This window comes from Haemaphysalis longicornis, unplaced genomic scaffold (assembly GCF_048455015.1).
Source record: "Haemaphysalis longicornis isolate Haplotype H1 unplaced genomic scaffold, Haemaphysalis longicornis Haplotype H1 scaffold_4, whole genome shotgun sequence".
Lineage (NCBI taxonomy): Eukaryota > Metazoa > Arthropoda > Arachnida > Ixodida > Ixodidae > Haemaphysalis > Haemaphysalis longicornis.
In genome coordinates, this window is record NW_027526361.1 from 169073512 (window position 1) to 169084931 (window position 11420).

Consider the following 11420-nt stretch of genomic DNA (forward strand, 5'->3'; position numbering starts at 1 on the left):
GTCGAATACCCCGGCATCTGCTCTGCTGGCTTTTTATCTTTCGGCGCCCGTGATTCTCGAACCGTAGATTCACGTCTGGAACATTGTAGATCCAATAAGATTATTCTAGGCTGTTCCCGTTAGATCGGAATGCTCTCCCTACCAGAAGAGATAACACATGGGGCACAGAAAAAAAGAATGGAACACGCGCTTCCCTTGGCACAGCGATAACACAGACCAGCGCAGCCGGGCGGTAAAAGCAAAACATTAACAAACAAACCCAATGCATGGTTCGCGGCACTATTCATTTATTTCTGTCACTAAACTTTTTAACGGTCCCTTCACGAAGGCTTACTGCCAATTGAATGGAAGATTAACAGAATTGTACCACTTCAAAAGTCCGGTGACAACCATTCCCATTAAAGTATAGACGCATGTCGGACACCTCCATTCGATGTAAAATATTCGAGCCCATTTTGTTTTCTAACCTTGCAAGCTCCCTGAAGACTAACTCGTTTTTGACACATACCAAAATGGCTTTCGGAACAACTTCTCTTGTAAAAACACACTTGTAATTTTGAGACACAAATTTACGTTTTTAATTGATCAATCTAGCTCCCCCGATTGCATATTTATAGATGTTTCCAAATCTTTTGATTAATTCTGTCATAAATTACTGCTGCACAAACTAGATGAACATTATATAGATGTAAATCTTTGAACATGGCTTGAATGCTTTCTGACAAATTGCTCTCAATTTTTTTTCCGTCCATAATACGAGTTCTGAGCTCACTCCGGCGAACCGCAAGGGTCTCTAATAGTTCCGCCGCTCTTTGATATTGTTACGTGGCGGGAGGACAATGATTAGGCGAACCATGGGCGACGATGAAGTGATGTTTTTAAAAGATGTTGCCGCAGAGCGATGCGATCTATTTACAAGCGGCCATGATCACTCGGGCGAGCCGCATCCTCTTCGTCGTCTTCGGTGACGGGTTATGGCGCTATGGGGCATTGTCCACATAGGTGTTCCGTGACATCACCCCCCCGGCTGAGGACGACCGTCCCGGTCGAGGCCAGGGCGAAGACAGGGTGGCGAAGCGGATGAGCAAAGCGATGAGAACATGTACAATGAAGTCCTTGCCGCCACTGATGACGGTGTTGGTCGCGATGAGCGCCGGCCCCGGAACAGCTGTGACCACCGCCGACCCCACGAGGCAGTGTCCAAAGCTTTCGCAGAAGCGCCGGAGATCTGGGCGGGGGGGACGTCGTCGGCTATACGTCTCGTCGTGACTGGTCAGTTCGTCTGGTCTCGGCGGGGCATGGGCAGGGGACACGGGGCTGGGGAATGTCGCGTCCGTGGCTCACCGGGGCTGGGGCGGGCCGACGCTTTCCAGGAGCCAGGATGAGACTGCTTCATGAGCCGAGACGGGGTGAAGCGCGGGGCCGGGATGGGACTGAAACCCGCACCCTCCACCAAAATGTTACGTGGCGGGAGGACAATGATTAGGCGAACCATGGGCGACGATGAAGTGATGTATTTACAAGATGTTGCCGCAGAGCGATGCGATCTATTTACAAGCGGCCATGATCGCTCGGGCGAGCCGCATCCTCTTCGTCGTCTTCGGTGACGGGTTATGGCGCTATGGGGCATTGTCCACATAGGTGTTCCGTGAAAATATATACATTTACAAATTGCATTCCTGCTGTAATATCCATTTGTTCGCGAATGACTGTAATCTTCCGAAAGATGACTTGTGACGACGATATTACATCTCTTCAACATAATCCTATGTCCGTTTCACTGGCGTAAAGCAGGGGTCATAAAATTAAACATTAATGCATGTAATGTTTGTGTTTCGATAGCAACCATTAATTGCCAACTTATTACCTTGATAGCGCATCTCTTCTATTCATGACAAACTATGAATATCTTGAATACTTGATGTGCATACTACAACCGATATGAGGGAACAGCTCCGTGTAAATATGTAATTAAAAAGGCTAAATGAATGTTCGATTATCTCTAGCGCAATTTTTTAAGGGCCTCTTCTTCCTTGAAACTTCTTTTTTACAGCGCACTAAGATGGTCTAAACCTGAAAATTCCGCGGCTGTATAGGATCCTAGTATTGCCAACCAAATGCACTCCCTTGAAATGGTACAGAAAAACTCATCTCGTTTTGTACTTCCCAATTAAAACAGCACAGCAAGCATATCAGCTATGAAATTCAGCCTTAAAGGAGCCATGAAGAGAAAACACGTTTGGTTCATTCGAAAGGTTGCATCGTTAGAACCATAACGACACCACTTATAACGCAAACTTCGCTCAAATAAGCTACATAATTAGGAAAAAAGGAAATGACCATGCGACCCACCAGCTCATTTTCCGCAACAGAACCTATGATGTCACTCGAGAATGCTCTGCGATTGGCGGAGGCCGGCAAAGCAAACGCATGTTAGGCAGGGTTTACAGTTTGCATAGCGAGCTATATGCCCGTGAAACATATTGCACATTCTTTTTATGACAAAGAACGGTGGAGTTGAACTGTTGAAGTTCCGAACGAACACGCAAGCGTGTGCGCCAATTCGTACGAAACTACCGCCGGCCGAGCTCGACATCTCCCCGTCGCGCAGACGAATTTTCGGGTTCGAGGCTCTTAGGGGCCAACGAACCGTTCCAGCACGTACAGCCGCGACCTTGCTTGGTATCTTAATCCCTTGACAGGAGGTTGGCCGTCATATCGCCAACCAGCAAAGGTAAAAATAGAAACGAGGGGAGTAAGAAACAGCAAGAAGCGACGAGATAGTGCCAGTCGTCGCATAAGTTTGGAATGGTGTTGGCTTGCTGCTGTCGTTACGAGCTCATTTCTAGTTTACAACCACTGAAAACTTCAGTTTGTTCGAGTACTTTACAATAAAATTTCGTTGCTGCGTTTTGAAATGCCCATCTAGTACGGGCAAATCGTCGAGGGAGTGCGACATTCCCGCTGGTGAAGAGATCTCCTTTCATGTGCTGCCAAATGACGAACCGCGGCGAAGCAAGTGGCTACGTTTTGTGAACTTTGCAAACGGAGGAGAAAGGGAGCTAAAGGAAGTACGAGTGCGCTCTCTTCATTTCCGACGAAGTGATTACGGAAGGGACCCTTACGTTAGCTCACTCCTGGGACATGCTGGCGCTCGTCGCCGACTTCGTGAAATCGCCGTGAAAGCGCTCTGACCTTGGGGGGAAAATGCCGTACACACCGCGCATTGACGCTCGTATCTTTCTGGTCGGAGCAGAGAGCTCACGCGAACGGCTTTCCATACACGACACCGGCCAACTGGCATAAGTGATACTGCTACTGAAATTGAACTATTATTAACCGTAATAAAAATACGGCACATACGTAACAGTCTGTATTCGTCCGTCACGACGGGCCTGACGAGGCAGCGGTGCCGACGGCAGGGCGTTCGTCTGTTGTGGCTATCGCGGAATGGTGGCTTCCCCGTCCACCGCGTATCCCACAACTCCTGCCGCTCGTGCACTTAGAAGCATTGAGCGTTCAAGTGGTGTGAGGTTGTTAAATGCAAGCCCTAGCTCCTCGGCAAGAGTTTTGTTCTCCGGATCAGGCGATTCCATGACTAGGGCTGCGGGTGCACTAGGTTTTACTAGTATTTTTAAAATGGCCGCCGTCTCGGTTTCGGCACGAGTTTCGGTTCCTGTCTGACTCCCGCGTGTGGGTGCTATAAGGAGTCGACATACTATCTGTTTCATGGACCGGCTGGTGTGACGCTATTGTTCACGTCACCAAATGTGCAATTTTAGTGGGAGATTTTTAATTTTGGATTAAATTGCCTTATTTCTCAGTGAATAAAGCATCATTTGCTTCCGGGAAAGCTCTTGGGGTACTAGGAAACACCTAATCTTTCGAATAAAACAAACTTTTGTTTTCTCTTCATGGCTCCTTTAACATGTCTTCCCTTTCATCCCGTCCTAAACGTTTGGTTCCCGCTTATTGCATAAGCTGTTCATCGTTGCGCGACGGTCTTATCTCGCCTGCTAGTTATATATCATCTCGTTTGGCAACCCCCCATAAGGTCGGGTTGCCTTTTTCCAGGATATATATATATTTTTCACTCTTTCATACCACGCCCATGTGAGGATTGGTACCGCCTTGCCGTAGCAGCGGCAATCATTGAAAATCACCTACATTTCAATAGTGCGCTACCTGATTATGTATAATTCCGGTCACTAAAGTATTGTATTACCTGCTATTCGATTGTTCTTGCCCACAGATTCTCTTCTTATCGTTTTTCCTTTCTTGTTTTAATTTTCATTTTATAATTCCTGCATCTTTGTTTCCTATAAAGTCTGTTAGCTAAATTCTATAAGGGACTTCTACTCGATGTATTCCTTACAGGTTCATTTTATAAAACTTTTGTGTTTTGTTTTGTAAGCACTTCCCTCTGTAATTGCTTTTGGCCCTGATGCTATTGCAAATATATAAACAAACCAACAAACAAACAAATAAATAACTTAATTAATTATAAATAAGTATAAATAAATAAATAAATACATAAATAAAAAGACAAGGTCTGTGGCCAATCTCGATTCATTCATTCATTCATTCGTTCCATAAGCCCACAAGTGGCTTTTTAAAAAGTAGAAGGCATTTCAGCGAATGTAAGGTATAAAACGCTTTATATTTTTTTCGGTGTGGTTGCAATGAGCTGCTAGAAATATATACATGAAAATGATCCACGCATACAGAGCAGTATATGAGTACAGGGCAGTACATAATGCATCCTGTACAAGAGCATTCCCCCGAATGCTTTGCACAGTGTAAAATTTCACGCAAAGCTAGAGGTATCGTCCGTAGCATCACGCTGTCAACGAAAGCATACCCACGAACAAATCCGAATAAAAGTGCTTTTATTTGCAGTTGCATTCATAGAGTCGCCGTTCCTGTTTTCCTTGCCCGTACAAAATAAAAACTGAAAAAACGCAGCCCATTGTGTAACAAACCTAGATACATTTTTTATTACTACAATGAGCCCACATTCGTTCAAATAAGTTTTATGCCGACTTCTAGCGACACAGTTTCGCATTGCTCTAATTGCGAAAGTGGCTGTATACGTCGGTCCACCGAAGCGCAACACGACAGTCGACAGCTGGAGATGGTCTAAACTAGGCGGGCCTCGTCTCCCGCAACTCCACCAGCAACTCGTTCATGCGGGACTAGCCGTCAACAACTACGTGCGTATCTGCCTCCTACCGCTGGACAGCATGTCTTTGTCCGTGAGTAAACAGCTCTCTGCGTGCCGACCTCGCTAACCTTATTATGGGCTTCTGGTGCGCGCTCTGTGCCACCGTTCTGCATGTCTGCACAACGTGCGAGGACTTAATTCTTCCCGGGCGCATCTGCGACCAAAACAAAGGGAATTGTGGCAACGTGAAAGTTGTTTGAGTGCTCCAGGGCTGTAACTGCGAAGTGCCCACCAGTAACCCGGCTAAATTCGCGGCTCCTTTAGGTTTTAAGTGGTGCAAGGAAATTAAAAGCGCGAATTTCCTCTGACAGGTACCTTAGCGGTGGCAGAATGCTTCAGCATTCCGAAAAAGGATAGTCTTTTGGTTTATTTTCCAGAGCCCGCCTTTTGACTGAGAACTTAACACCGCAACAGATTAAAATGGGCCGAGAAATTTCCGACGAGCCCAGTACAGTTAGCAAGCAATCGCACTCGGCGGAGCTAAAGTAATAGATAAACACAACATGCAACTACAACGCATTCGAACATTACTAATAATGACCGGTGCGCATGATTTTGTAACTTGCATAACTGCGTTCATTCATATTTCTAACAAGAGTTACAGAGAGAGCTAATTAATCTTGAGCTAATTAAGGACAAAATGACTGATTTATCAGCACCCAGCCGAAAATTTCATAATGTGGGGGCTTGAAATGTCCGGAGCATATTTTGATCAAGGCGCTGCTATTCGCAAGTGCACAAGCAATTCTACGATTGAATAAGTAAAACGAGGAAATTCAACTCTAGGTCGCCTTGCTTGCCTTTGATACAGAGAATTTGTTTTTCCTGTCATGCGTTGCCTAAAGAAATGTGTAAAACTGATAATGTTTTTCTCATAAGTAACGCCTTTTGTTGCAATCCGAATTTTTGGGGTTTAAATTGCGTGTTTTTGCGCAACGCCCAGCATTATTCTGCCAGGTGGTTTACAAAACTGGTTTTTGCTGACAAATGTTACTCATGCAAACGCGTTGAATCACGTTTGTGGATTTAATTAGAAGAAGGCGTAGAAGGAGCTAGCGGTACTTTTTCTGTGTCATCGCAAACTGAGCGAAAATGGCTAAAATGTTATTTCCACGGCTCCGGAACAGGAGACCCTAACATCCGGGAAAGCACTTCTGCCATGGGGTAGCAGGTGGACACTGCTACCCTTTTTAATTACAGTAGCGAAAGACGCCCATTGTTTCTTCTGAAAACAGTAAATTGTCAGTTATCTAACGCGTATCAATTCAGATAGTGTAGCTGTCGTATTTGCCGCGAATGACCACTACCCAGGCGAATATGCATTCGGTGCAAAATAAGCCGCCGTTAGGAATTTCAAAATTCGCACTAGATGCGCTGGTGTGTAATAAGACGCCCGGGTGTGTAGAGACGCCCGGGTGTGTAATAACACACCCGGGCGTCGGCGGATACTATTTCCAGGTAATTCGTATGGATTGTCAACACATCAGAAGCAGCGTCTGAGATGTGTTTCGTTTGATTGGTGTGCCATTAGTGTTTAGGTCTTCTTGAAAACTCAATATTTCTTTCGGAATGCTTAGCATCTGCCCACATTGCGCATTACATTTTGGGCTACGGTGCTGTGCCCGTACGTTTTTCGCCATTGCATGGATAATCATTGCTCATCGCGCTTACAAAACACGTGACTGCTTCCTTAGCACGGTCTCCGTGTGTAAAGCAGATTCTCAGAATGAGCTGAGAATGAGCTTCCCATTCCGCTGCTGCTAGCGGTTCTTTTCTGCGAGTTGGTTGAAACAGAGGACTAGCCTTAACCCCATACAGTGATTCCCAGTTGTTCTCAGTGTTTAAGGTTCCCAACAGTGAATGGTGACCGGTAACGTGGATAAAGATGTGAAACTGCATTCGAAAGCGAAATGTTAGGCTAAATCGTGTTCATGCAGGCGCCGATTTCGGAACTACGAATTTATTGTCATTTCCACATATTCAGGCACAAACGCCAAAATAGGCATTTATAGGCACTATAAAGACACCATACAAGCTCTACCTAACGTCTAATTTATGCGCAAAGAACAAAATAGGTATCTGCCTAACATCCCATTTCCACTAGTCAACTTGTTTTGATATGCTTTCATAATGCCCGCTGTAATTAAAGGTTGACAGAACAAATACTGCTCATATCCTTTCTTATTCATGACGTTCAATATGTAGACTGTTCTAATTCTGTATTGGGCTTTTCGGGATATGCTGTTTTCCTTCGGCAGTATCAAGATACTCTAACTATCGTTGTATTTTCTGTTTTTGTGAGGCACAGTTGGCCGTCGCCGGTTGCTTGTTAGCGGTTGCAAGAACCCCGGTAAGCTGCAAATGTTTACAATATGGCTTTTTTAACCAGTCTGCGCGTGGATACATCAATGAAGATCAAGGTTTATTGGTTTTTATTAAAGTGATGTTCCAAGAGCTGTACTTACTCCTAGTTAAAAACTAATTACTGACCATTAAGAAAATTCCCACATTTTTGCACGCTGCCTACCGCAGATATAACAAAAAACCAGCAAACCCAGAGCTCTGCCCCGAAGGACTTTGAAAGGAGGTACAACATTGAATTATATTTATTAGCATACGCTGCGGTGACTCGCTGATGCTTTTTCACGCCACCGGATAACGTATGCACCTCTAACAGCACGCCGGAAGTACCCATTTTTCGTAACATGTCCTACGCTTTCCCTGAGCCGGTAGAACTTCAGGCCGCAAGCCGGGTCTTTATTACATAATGACGGCGCCATGCGGAACGCGGCGGTAGGAAATTTAGTGGCGAGGCGGCTAATAATTTTCCTAGGCAGTCAGGGTGCCCGTCTACAGAGCTCCCAGAGCCGCTTTTCTTTTTCGAAAATGACTGGTGCCAGAAAAAAATGCCTCCGGAAGACGTTCCCGTTACCTATTTTTATCCGTCTTGGACCTGCCGTCATCTCGAGCTGAACTGCATTTAGTCGTGCGAGCACGTGAAGTCACGTAGGCGAAGGCGGAAGAAGGTCTTGCGCATAAAAATGTCGCTGCCAACCATGGTATTACGTTTCAAGATGTACATTTTGACGCAGCAGGAAAGAAAAAATTGTACCTTTGCAAGAGCCTGCCACGTTTCCAACTACAAAAACGAATTGTAGGGCCACTCATTTGCCTTGTTCTTCAGCACGTTGTTTTTATATACCGCTTTGCCAGTCTCCCGGGCTGTCTTTTTGAGTGTAAGGTGTGCACGCGGCGGAGAGTGCGTGTACTGTTTCATGCCGCATTACTTCAACTTTTCTTGTTGAGTTGTTATTACGAAATTCGGGTGACGGTCCTCCCGCCAATCAGCGAGTGAGTAAATTATACGCAGGGCGCAAGTAGAGTAATAAGTCACCACAAAGATGACTCTAGAAGGTAGCGTGCAAAAAGGCGCCACTACTTCAAATATATGTAGGAGAAGAAAAGGCATTTATTTTACTAGACGGCACAATTTAATGCTTGTTCTGAGTTACAAGTCACGCGCCAGGTTGACGCCGGCAAAAGGGAGTTGAGATAGGCTTTACCAGACTTGTGTCGTGCGGAACTAAAAGTGCTCTGAAGCCAATATAATTGCAACATATTTACCGAACATGTCAGCAAGACAGACACCGTACAAGTAAACGTAACACGGGTAGGTAAAACAAATATCAAGCTCCAGCCAAGCATTTGCTTCCGCCAAACGTCCAACGCCACTTTCACACTACAGGCCACTCACACATCTGCAAGCCATCACAAATCAGTAACGATTCCTACCAGTGTTCTTTTCGCAGCCACGGCAGTATCCTTCGGTGAATATGGTTTAAGGCTCCTAGGCGTGCTGTGCGCCAACGGCCGTCAGTATGTTGCAATTTAATTCACAATCTAAGGCTCTTAGCCTGGAAGTAAGTGCCTTTGGTATTCATGCGATGAGATAACAACGCCCTCCAATGTAACAGTATAATTTAAGAATAGTACATTAATAAATACTTCAGGACCCAATTTATGAATGCAAAAAACCACGATAGCTCACGTACTAATGTTTGTTCCACAAGTTAGGTGCATCACTGTGGAGGCTACAATGCTGTGAACAACCCGCCCCTTCAGGGCGCCTAACTCACCGCGAAGGAAGCGACAAAAGGAGCCGGGGCCTTGCAGGTCCACTTGCCGAGAGGGGAGAAAAGAATGTCCTTTCAGGACCCCTTCACGGCGAGTTATGCGCCCTCAATGGCGGCACTGTTGACAACCATATAGCCCCCACAGTGCTGCACCTAGCTTGTGGCATGAACTATAGGCATTATTACATACGAAATACACACATACAAAAATAATTTATTTCGCGGCGTATAGGCATTTCCTAGTCAGCACAGCCAGCTTTCATCTTAGCTTGCTATGGGGGTATATCGACGCATAAACGCAGGTAAATTAAGCAAAACCACTCGAGCATAAATAAACAACAACCAAAACGGACTCACATTTATTAAAAACCAGGGTGTTGACAAATATTCAACAGAAATAGCCGAACCCGGCCTAAAAAGTTCGAACCCACGAAAACGTACAAGAAGCAGTAGCTGAAACGCACCAGAAGGAAACAAAAATGCCCGAAATACCATTCATAATGCATAAAGTTGTTATAATTAGGTTACAGGCATGATAAGAATGGTTTATATTCAAATAAGACAAACCCTTGAAAATGAAAAAAGAGCGGTAATAGGATTTCAACCCGGGTTAGGGTGTTTGCTTCGCAGCAGCTGAACTACTGCACTACGAGACCAAGCGGGTCTCAGCGATTAAATTGAGGGCAACAAGCACGTAGACATAGCTTCAAACATGCCCCTAGATGGCGCCATACGTCGCTTGGCTGTGCTGACTAGGAAACGACTATACGCGTCACATACGTAGGCTTTAGACACACAAAAACTATTTATTTGCGAACATGGTCAATGATGAGATAATCTTAATATTTCCGTTCACGCCAGCCGCACAAGATAAAATTCTGAAATAATCTCGACGGGGCAGAAACAATGGAGAACAGACGCACATAAAAGGGCCGTTGCCGCAACAGCCCAAATGTAATTATCCTCTCTTGTTCGCTTCCGCGTTAAATTCTCGGTGAACAAATAGGAAGCAGTGCCCTGTTGTTGCCGCTCGTAAGCATGGTATACTTCTCCGTCTTCAGTTATATTTATTTAGCAATCATCCCCCGCAAAGATTTTGCGGCACTGCAGCAAGGAGAAGATGTGTATACATGCAAGACACCAACGCAACAAAGGCAACCCAAGTAGTTTGACGGGTTCGAATGGAAGTTCACGTTCGCTTCGGCTCAAAATTAAGTTACTGAAGCAAATTCAATTACTCCAACTCCCTGCCCTGCAGACGAAGACAGAAAAGGGATGTTATGAATCAGCTGGAGCTATTCAATTAACACTTAAACCAGTTAACGCATTTTCACCATCCTCTACTGGAATACATCTTTTTGATGTTTGCTTTCGCAATAAATTCTTGGGTATTAGGTACATCGGTACATTAAAAGGAATGTGGTCAATCGACTGACCGACTGACTGATTCATGAGCACCAAGCCGAAACTTCTGAACCCGCAGACTTAAAATTGGTGAAGGTTTCGCTCATTACGTACCCGGTCAACTTGCTTGGGGAAATTACACACCAAAGGCAACAAAATCGCTTATATGTGTCATCAAATATTTATCCATCTTTCGCGGCAAGTTGAGTTGAAGCATTGGTTTTTGCTGATATAGGTTATCATACCTAAATAGAAGAGTAGTTTCCTGGTTGTGCCTAACCAATGTGTGCATAGCGTATGTGGATTTGCGGGGACATTGGGTGTTTTTTTAACAATTTCTACGCATGGTTGAAACTGGTAATTCGAGCTTCGGGCAAACACTCAGGACATAAGATCTTTCCGTTCCCTCATAGACAGCAAAACAAATGTCATTTAATTTTCCACCCAGGACCCGTTCGCCCGTGCATATCACATGCAGCATCCCCGGAATTGACTCCACAAAGAGGACGCCTAAAAGTGGACTTCTACAATTCACACTTCACCATATCAGGCGGATGTACTCAGACACAAACCACATCTTCACGGATGGCTCCTGCACACCTGAGCGCCGTTCATCCGGAATATTTATTCCCCCTATACTGTCCAGACCTTATCCTATC